General features: G+C 44.1%; 1 pseudogene; it reads right to left on the bottom strand.

Annotated features, from left to right (window-relative positions):
- Positions 1 to 7,803: 7,803 nt before the first annotated feature.
- LOC115067760 lies at positions 7,804 to 10,007 on the bottom strand (annotated as a pseudogene).
- Positions 10,008 to 10,525: the final 518 nt, after the last annotated feature.

Genomic DNA, 10,525 nt, shown 5'->3' with positions numbered 1-10,525 from the left:
GTATGTACAATCTTCTTTAGGTCCTTGATGGGAACTTGAGGAAACCTCTTATGGAGTCCCTGCCAATTTACATGAGTGAGGTTATGTAACCCCTGGCCTTCATTCAGGCCTGCTGACAGGACCTGGGTGGAAGCCACCTTGTCTGCCTCTGCATTGCCTTGGGATAAAAGCCCAGGGAATCCTTTGTGCCCCCTAAGACTCTGTAAGAAGATAGGGGCTTCTCTCTCTTTAAGGAGCATAGAAGTCTGAATACTGTCAGAAAGCAATGGCCATGAGTTCCTTGAATTGAGCTATCTTTTGGATTCCTCACATCTGCTCCAGTCAGTGAAAACATTGTAAGACCAGGCAGTTGTCGAAGTGATCTTTCCATCAGCTCGACCACACTGGAACTCCAACACCCCTCAGGGGTGGGGTGACCTTGCCAGGTACCATCAGACTCTGTTACAGGAACTGAGAGCAGCAGCTCAGAAGCCCACAAACCTATTCAAGGTCCATCAAATGATACAGGAGTCAGGTGAGTCTCCAGCTGCTTTCCTCAAGAGGCTTTATCAAGCCTACTGCCTCTATACTCCTGTTCCTGAGGCTCCTGAAAATCAAAGAACCTTAAATACTGCCTTCATTTCTCTATTGGCCCCAGACATTAGGAAAAAGCTGCAGAAACTTGAAGGTTTCAAAGGGAAATTAATATTTGAGTTAATGGAAATAGCCCAGAGAGTGTATATTAACCAAGACTCCTATGTTCAAGAGCAAGAAAAAGAGATAGGGAGGGAAGGTGTTAGTAGCTTCATTAGCAAGGACATTAGGCATCCTCAGAGGAACAGGAGGGACCCTTCTAAGCCACAAAAGGATGTGCATACTGCAAAGCAGAAGGCCACTGGAAGGGCGAATGCCCAAACCATAAAGGGAAAGAGGCTGCTCTGGTGATTAAGGAGGCATGATGTGACCTTGGTTCTTCCCTCAATCCCCAGGAACCAAGGGTCACTCTACAGGTAGCAGGGAAGCCTACCCGATTTATGGTAGACACTGAGGCAGCCATTTCAGTGCTAAAGGAGCCTTTAGGCAATCCTGAGGACAAGAAACTGATGATTCAAGGAGCTACTGGGAAGTACCAGTCTTGTCCTCAAACCAGAGCTTGAATAACCAACCTGGCCAAAGGAACTGTGACTCATTCCTTCCTTTTGATACCAGATTGCCCGTACCCCTTGTTGGGGAGAGACCTTTTACACAAGCTTAAGGCTAATATAACCTTTACTGGAGACTCAGTGGGATTAACCCTCCAAACTCCCACTGTCCTTGTTACCTGCCCTTTATCTGATGTGTATCTTTTGCAACAAAAGCCCCATGAGAAGGAGCAACAAGGGGATTCATCTGCCTTGTTAGAAACTTGGAAAACTCAGATACTCCATGTATGGGCAGACACCAAATGCTGGGGACTGGCGAAGCATCAACCACCTTTGGTAATTCAATTGCTTAGCACAGCTGCCCTAATCAGGATACAACAGTATCCCATCAGCCTTCAAGCCAGGTTGGGAATTGTCAAACATATCAACAGACTCCAGGAAGTGGGAATTCTCATTCCCTGCCACTCTCCATGGAACACACTGCTCCTGCTGGTACCAAAGCCTGGGACTAATGAATTCAGGCCTGTGCAGGACCTGAGGGAGGTCAACAAGTGGGTTGGGGTTATTCATCCTACTGTATCTAACCCTTATACTCTCCTCAGTGAATTGGGGCCTGAGAGATAAATTTATTCAGTGTTTGAATTGAAGGATGCCTTCTTCTCCTTACCAACTGCAGTAATGAGTCAGCCTATTTTGCCTTTGAATGGACCAGTTCCGATGAATCTTTCAATGGACAGCTTATTTGGACATGACTTCCTCAAGGATTCAGAAACTCCCCTATGTTGTTTGATGAGGCATTGAGATGAGACCTCACCAACTATAAGGAAGCTCACCCAGAGGTAACTCTTTTACAGTACGCTGATGATCTACTCTTAGCAGCAGATAATCCTGAGGACTGTGAGCTGGCCTCGGAGGCTTTGTTAAAGGAACTGGACATACTGGGATACAAGGTCTCCTCAAAGAAGGCACAGGTATTCCTCCCTCTGTCACCTATTTGGGGTATTGGATTCGTGAAGAGGTCATTAGGTCCAGACTGAATTCAGGCTATTCTTGACATACCTGCACCCAGAAATAGAAGACAAGTCTGGGAATTCCTGGGGGGTGCAGGATATTGCAGACTTTGGATTCTGGGCTTTGCAGAAATAGCGAAGCCCCTGTATGCCTCCATGGTGAAGGAAGGGACAGAGTTTATCTGGGGTTCATCAGAAGATCAAGGCTTTCAACAACTTAAAAAAGCCCTGATTCAGGCCCCTGCCTTGGCCTTGCCTGATGTTACTAAACCCTTCCTGCTCTTTGTGCATGAAAATAAAGGAATAGCCAAAGGAGTTTTGACTCGGACTTTGGGACCATGGAGGAGACCAGTGCCTTATCTGTCTAAGCTTCTGTGTGGCCCAACTGTTTAAGGGTGATAGCGGCGATCCCCCTCCTAGTCAAGGAAGCCTCTAAACTTACTCTGGGCCAAGACTTGCAAATTATTGGCCCCCATGCAGTAGAGACCGTGCTGCATGCTCCACCTTACAAATGTATTTCCAATGTGCATATCATGCGATATCAAGTATTGCTGCTGGACCCCCCACAGATAAGATAACCTTCCTTAAGTCTGAAACTCTGAATCCAGCTACCTTCTTACCGGATGAGGCTGCCAGACCTCCTGTTCACGACTGTCTAGAGATCGTGAGTACTCTAACCAGGGTACAGGAAGATTTAAAGGATCAAATTTTGTCTCAGGTGGACGCTGAATTGTTTACTGATGGTAGTAGCTATGTTAAGGAAGGTATTCGATATGCTGGGGCAGCAGTAGTTACTCTGACTGACCTTCTATGGGCTCAAGCCTTGAGACATGGCACATCAGCACAAAAGGCTGAGCTCATTGCCCTAACTCAAGCACTTAGATGGGCAAAAGGAAAAGCTGTGACTATCTACACTCACAGCCACTATGCCTTTGCCACAGTGCATGTACGTGGGGCTCTATATAAAGAGAGGGGACTGTTAATGTCTAATGAAAAAGAAATAAAAAATAAGAGATCCTTGCTCTTTTAGAAGCACTATGGCCCCCAAAGCAAGTGGCCATTATACATTGTAAAGGACACCAAAAGTCAGACTCAAAAGTAGCAAATGGTAATGACTTTGCTGATCAAACAGCAGAAGAAGTAGTCTTATAGCCTATGCAAGCCTTAAAGGTTTTGACTGTATTTCCAACTAGGGTGTTGCCTAAATCTCCCTCCTATTCAACTTTTGACCTCGTCATTATCAAGGATTTACAGGGAAAAAATGATAATAAAGTATGGTATCTAATGAAAGATAGAAGGCCTATTCTTCCAAGAGATTTAGGAAGAGACTGGCTGAAACAACTGCATTCTATCACTCATGTGGGAGCTACCAAAATGACAGAGCTAGCGAAAAGAGATTTATATATTCCCAACTTAGGACAAATGTGTCAGGATATAGCCCTAAGATGTCAAGCTTGTGCCCAAACTAATCCCGTTTTTAAGGTTTCTCTTCCAGGACACAGACTCCAAGGTCAAGCACCTGGAGAAATTTGGGAATTGGACTTTACTGAAATGATTGAAGGGATTTATGGTTACAAGTATCTGCTTGTCCTGGTAGACACCTTTACAGGATGGGTTGAAGCATTCCCAACCAGGTCTGAGGCCTCCCAGGTAGTAGCTAAAAAGCTACTAAATGAGATTATACCTTGATTTGGCATCCTTATTAGTCTGGGGTCCAACAATGGCCCGGCTTTCATGGCTCATATTTCTAAATCTTTAGCCTCTGGTCTCCAGATAGACTGGAAACTACATTGTGTATATCGTCCCCAGAGTTCAGGTCAGGTAGAAGGGATAAAGAGAACTCTCAAAGAGACTTTAACCAAGTTAATAACAGAGACTGATGGTAACTGGATAAGTACTCTCCCTTTCGCCCTACATAAGGCCAGATGCACCCCCTATATAAAAGGAATTACTCCCTTTGAAATTCTGTTTGGGAGATCTCCATCCCATATTCCTCACCTACGGGAGGAACATCTAGCAGAAATAACTAATCACAGCCTTCTACAGTCATTACAGGCTCTACAAAGTGCCTTAGACTAAGTACAAGGACTAGAACGGGAGATTCATGGATCCAATCACTACCCATTGACCACTGAACAGACAGATATGGAACCTGGTGACTGGATTTGGGTCCGCAGACATCAAACGCCTAACCTTGAACCCAAGTGGGCTGGACCGTACCCAATCATTTTACTGACTCCAACTGCTGTTAAGGTTGCCAGACATGCCCACTGGATTCACCATTCCCAAGTTATCCAGACCACATTCCTTGGACATGGAAAATAAAGAAAACAGGCAATCCTCTCAAAGTGAAACTGATAAAAGAATCTTAATTCTCATGATTTTCTTTTGGGTAATAAAAATTGTTACAGGGTACAATGACCACAACCCTCATGAGTCATCTCCCAATAATTGGGTAATAAAAAGAATTTCAGATGGTAAGATCTTAGCAACTAACACTACCACTAGCCACTCCCCTAGCTTTTTGTTTGACCTGTGTGATTTGTTTTCTTTACAAATAAAAGTAACTATCCGTGTTCCATCTCCTGGACTCTGGGAGTGTGGAACTCCTAGTCTGAAAGATATTTACAAGCCTTACAGGTCTATGGATGTCCAGCAGATGGGAGTCCAGAATGCAATTGTGAAAATGAGTGGCATTGTGGGACTTGGAGTTGTGAAACATTTGCATCATGGATTGGATCTAAGGATAAATGGATTTCTTTCTTTCCAGCACCGTACTCCTGGTATAACAATGGGAAAATTTAACCCCTCAGTCTTAAAGGCATTAAATGGACATGATAAAAGTTGGCTTGCAGGGAAAACACGGCGAATATGAATGTATGCTTCAGGAAAGGATCCTGGATCAGAATTTACTATTCAAAAGTTTGAGATTCCTCTTAGCCTTCCAGTACCTATAGGACCTAACAAAGATCTCAATCCTCCCTTACCAAAGCCACTTCCTGTTGGGGAACCCTGCTAAGGTCAACTCCTTTCTTAGCAGGGTCTTCCTGCTCTCTGCCTGACTTGTCTGGAAAGTGCCTCCAAGCACAGATGCCTGGCCTTATTTGGAACATGACCTTTGGCATAGTTACCTGCAATAAAACTGCCCCCAGGTTTTTTGTATATGATAATTAGGCATTGCCCTATAGCCAGATGATAGGATCCCCCTGCCACATGTAAATAAAGAATACTATGAACACCTATCAGCTGAAGCTTTGGCTGCTGCCTCCACACTATATTTTCCCCTGACTCCCATGAATAAGTGGAGCTGTATCACTGAATCTGATTCCCCGGAAGGTTTTTTCCATCCATTCTCACTGGCCATCCTGACCCCGTTCATCGCTTCTGCTCCCTTTGTTCTCATGGGTCGGTGGCCAACAGCCCATGAGGGGAGGGAGAGACCCACAACTTTCTACTATACCAAAGCCACCCCCTACTAAGTATGTTAGTTCCCATAGTGTTTCTCGATGGGAGCCCCCTGAATTATATAAGTCTTTGCTCTATACTTACGAGTTTTTCAATGCTACTGAACCAAGTCTCACTAGAGACAGCTGGCTCTGCTTGGTCCCCAGACCTCCTACTATATAGGGATAGGAGCTATTAGGTCCATAGGAGTAGATTCCTACTCTATTCAAAATATGACTTATAATGAAGTACTTAGAAAAAAACCTTTGTCCTTGGGGTTCTAAACCTATGCTTACTCTTGGTAGTTTATCAGGTAAAGGAATCTGTTTTTATGGTCATACCTATGACTTATCTTTGTCGCCCTGTAATGAGATGTGTCATCAATCTTATGCCCTCAGTTCACCTCCAGAAGGACTGTATTATTTAGTTCCACCAGAAGGAACTTGGTTTACTTGCACCACCGGGTTAACTCCCTGTATAAGTCAAAGGTATTTAACTGTTACTGGTGAATTCTCTATTTTGGTCTATCTTATTCCCAAGGTGTATTATTATTCAGGGACAGAAGGTTGGGAGCATTTGATGCTTCCTAATGGTACTAGGTTTTCTAGGGGAATCATGGCAGCCATCCTGGCACCTGCATTAATATGAACAGGTGTAGTGGGGCCCACAGGAGTAGGGGCGCTGCCCTTATAAAAGGAGAAATAAATTTCAAAGCTCTCACTCAGCTAATAAACCTGGATTTAAAAGACATAGAACATCAAATTAAAAATTTAACTTATTCCCTCGATCCATTAGCTGAAATAGTGTTACAAAACTGTCAAGGGATAGATCTTGTTTTTATGCAACAAAGAGGATTATGCATGGCTTTGGGTGAAAAATGTTGCTTCTATGCTAACCATACTGGAGTTATCAGAGATAGTATTAGGTTGGTCCAGCAATGAATTAATGCTCAAGAGAGGGAACTTAGTAATCAACAGAACTGGTATGAGTCCTTATTTTCCTCATAACCCTGGCTGACCACATTGTTAAGTACTGTTGCTGGGCCCTTGATTCTTATTCTTCTAATTTTTACTCTTGGGCCTTGTCTCCTGAATGCCTTTGTAGAATTTATTGACCAGAGACTCCAGACAGTGAAACTAATGATGTTAAGAACCCACTATGAACATTTAATACCAGTACAAGAAGAAAGCCTAACACAATAAGTCAAAGAATGAACTGTACTCACAACAGGTGTGGGGAATGAACTGGCTCAGCAAACTAACCCGAGTTACTCCATTTTGTTCAGAGCTATTTTAACAGTAGCTTTGCCCCACATCCAAAAGAAAGGGTGGCAACATTGGGCCTTGAGAAAATGTCCTAACCACAAACCCATTGAATGTGCTAATTCCAGACACTTTACATCTGGCTAACTGCTTGTTTTTGCTTCTGTAACTTCCTTGCTATTAGGTCACCTTGACACAAAACATAAGATCACCCTTGTTATCCTGTTATTGTGTGACCACCTGGAAGTTGTTCACTTTGGCTTTCTTATTATAGTTGTTATGGCTAGGACAGTTGGCTGGTTTTAAGGTTGAATGCCAAGTTATGTTACTATATCACTCGTAGGTATAATGATTAGTTGCTGATCACTAAAATTAGAATTCTGCTATGTTGTACAAAGCTGATTGGTACACAGATATTTTGCTTATACAATGCTTTCTGTAATCCTATAAAAACTCTCATCAATTGATGTTCAGGACTGCTTCTACTCCCGAGATAGACAGCCTGGCCAGTCAAAATAATAAAATTTACCTTGCTGTTTTACTTAAGTGGTGTTGCTGATCTTTCAAACTCTGGTATACAACACTTTGCAGTATTTGTAGGCCTAAATTCCAGTCTGAATTGCAGCTTTTTATGCACATTGTCTGACATGAGTGGTTGTTTTGGTGCCTTTCAGTCAATCATTAAAAAAATGAATCCAACTATAGGTTTTATCCCATCATAACCACGGTCTTCAGCAATATGGTTCAGTTACAGAACCTGTGATCACGAGGCAGATGATGCTAGATGTCATTTCTCCACAGTTGTTTTTCTATCCCATGTTCACAGTAGCATCGGGCAAGATATTCACTGGGACACCGCTACAAGAACTTTTCACAACTTCTAAGTCAGAACAGTGCCACAGAATGGTCAGGCTGGGGATCTGCTATAGATGAGGTCTCAGGCTCTTCAGCTTGTGCTCGTTGTTCTCACAGCTGGGTACGCATGTCCTCTCTGCTCTCACGTATCTTCATGTTCACCTGTTCCTCAATTTCCCACTTTTTGGTTTTTTCCCCATGCAGTTGCTTCTTTGGGCTGCTTGGTGGCATTGGCTTTGTCTTCAGGGGAGCTGCTGGATGAAGCCCCAGTGTGGCTTCTGGTAGCAGGTCATCGACTACACTGCTGCTTCCATGGCCATGTCTGAATATGGATATTTTGGCTCAGTCTCCACTTGCAACAACACACTGTGTCCTTCTTTGCCCAGTGGGATGTAGATCCTGCCATTGATTTGCTGCTGGCGTTATCACTGATCTCCCAAGCTGACTATGTCAGATGCTCTCCTTACACGGCGCTTCCAAACAGCTGACAGTTGACCGTGGCAGGACAGAATTCCATGTGCGGGTTGCAGCTTTGCAACCTCTATTATGCGAAGGTTGTGTTTTGCTTCTGCTACTGATGTGTCCATATCTGTGTTAGTTCCAACATTTATATCATTTTCATTATTGAATTTAATCCTGCTTCCTTTCCCATTGTCTACTGAAACTCCACAGCTGCCACTTCACCTCAGGGAAATTCGAAAATGCCATAGGCATAAGCTAACATAGTAGGAACACCAATAGCTACAGTCACTGTGTCAACTGGAGAGAGGATTACAGACGGTGCTCCATCATCTGCTGTAGCCATAGTCTACTTGTGCTTTGAACCATCCATGTCGTCACATCAATTATAAGTCTTACAGCTCACAGAAATGCCAACAATCACGCAAGGAGTAGCAACATTATTAAAGTAATTCCTTTAGGAGCACCAAAAAGTTCCCAACTGCCACAAGAGTTTCTTCTTTCAGCTCCAGGGTCTCTCTCTCTCCAAACATACAACTTGATAGACTTTGAAGAATGCAAATTGGAGATTTCTCTCATACATAACCAACAAAACGCAAAACCAGAGGCAGAACATGTCATATGACTACAACGCCCACCACTATGTTTATTATATCACCAGCACATCATGGGCAGTACTTTATATCACCAGCTGCTGCTCCAGATGCTTGACTAATAGATGGAGAAAGTATAGTTCTTCCATGTACACTCTGGGCTTGCTCCTGTGAAAAAGCACAACATGTCGCATTTGCCAGATCTTCTCACAGTGGCAGCAAAACTGTTCTACAGTCTTCCCACCCATATGTTAATTTTGAACTTCTGGCCCATCCAGCTGCTAACGGGGCATATCCACAGACTGGAGCAGGACACTGCCTGTAATCAGGATCTAGCACCATCTAAGCATGACTTCTTCATTGTTTTCTGTCAAGACATTATTATTGCTTAGTATCAAGCGAATCCCATGGGAATTAAACTCTTCACCCTATTCTGGACAAACTGGTGTTGTCTCTGCTTCCAGAGAGTTCTATATTTAGGTACTGTAAGCAATCTGCACAAGATCTGTGATGACAACTCACATCACAAATGTCTTTAGATTGCCACAAAAGGCCCAAAGGGCCTTTGATAAAGTCTCCAGTTTGTTTGCTGCTGGAAGCGAATCCATTGCCAGAAGAGGGATTTGCAAAGAAAATGGAGTTCTTGCCAGCACACACTTCAAAATGTGTACTTTCAATACTTGAATTCTGCCCACCTCCCCATTGAGCTCATCTACTTATGTAAGCTCATGTCTAAAATGTGCATTAGATTTGAGTCAAGGTCAGTGCTGACAGACAGCCCACCCTTCATTATCTTTCCAAGTGCAATATGTTTCCTGGTCTTACACTCAAATTAAGTTACGATGTAAGAAAATCCTATTGGCACCTTCAGAGAGTCTTGCAAAGGCTGGATTCACAGAAGATGGTTGTCACTGATCTCCTTCAGCTGCTCAGAGCAGCAGTGGCACAAGACAAAGCAAGCGGCCACCTCACGGCCCCACACACAGAAGCTGGAGGAACAAATACAGAGAGTGCCCAGGTCCCTTGCCAAGTTTCCAGCTGGGGCTAGGGGAGGGAGCCAAGAGGTTCCAACAGTGGCTTTCCTAACTCCATAGCTCTGCTGGACTTGGTATCTGGCCCCTCACCCCTTGCCATTCTCCCGTCCTCAGCCCATCATCATAATGTCATCTCCAAGTCCACCTTTCTCATGTAAGGCAGCATTACACGGGTTTCAGGGATTATGGTCTGGACATTTTGGGGGTTGCCTACGACAGGAGGTTGCATTCTGATTTTAGGATAGTGATTGTTTGGGTGAATTTGATGGGCTAATAGTCAAGGATCAGGGAACAGGATGAAGAAACCCCAAAATCCAAAATTTATTATATTTCAAAAAATGATCTTTAAAAAAATTTATTGAGAATTTCATACATGCATATAAGGTGCTTTTATCAAATCCATGCTCACTCCCCCCGCTCCAGCTCCTTATGATCTTAAATACAGTAAAATTTATAATAAATTTAGCTCCTAGCCCACTCTCCTGCCCTCAGGCCTCTCTTGGGGTAAGTCTACCACGCAGACCTCCGTGCCTTGAATCCCCCAGCTGCGCTCACCCTTCCATCTCTCCCGCTGTTCTCTACTCCAAGCTTGGGCCCTGTGCCATTCCTAGTCTTGGGGCCCCAGACACCTGGGGAGCCAGTGCTGCTTCCTGACCCTTTTCACCCGGACCAGCTTGGTGCCTTCCTTGGGCCCCAGGAGCACTGCCTCTGGACCCCGCTCCGCCCTCCCCCCTCTCTCCTGTCCTG

This window comes from Nannospalax galili, unplaced genomic scaffold (assembly GCF_000622305.1).
Source record: "Nannospalax galili isolate Female #2095 unplaced genomic scaffold, S.galili_v1.0 scaffold867, whole genome shotgun sequence".
NCBI lineage: Eukaryota > Metazoa > Chordata > Mammalia > Rodentia > Spalacidae > Nannospalax > Nannospalax galili.
The sequence above is the reverse complement of the archived record's forward strand: the minus strand, read 5'-3'. Positions and strand labels throughout refer to the sequence as shown.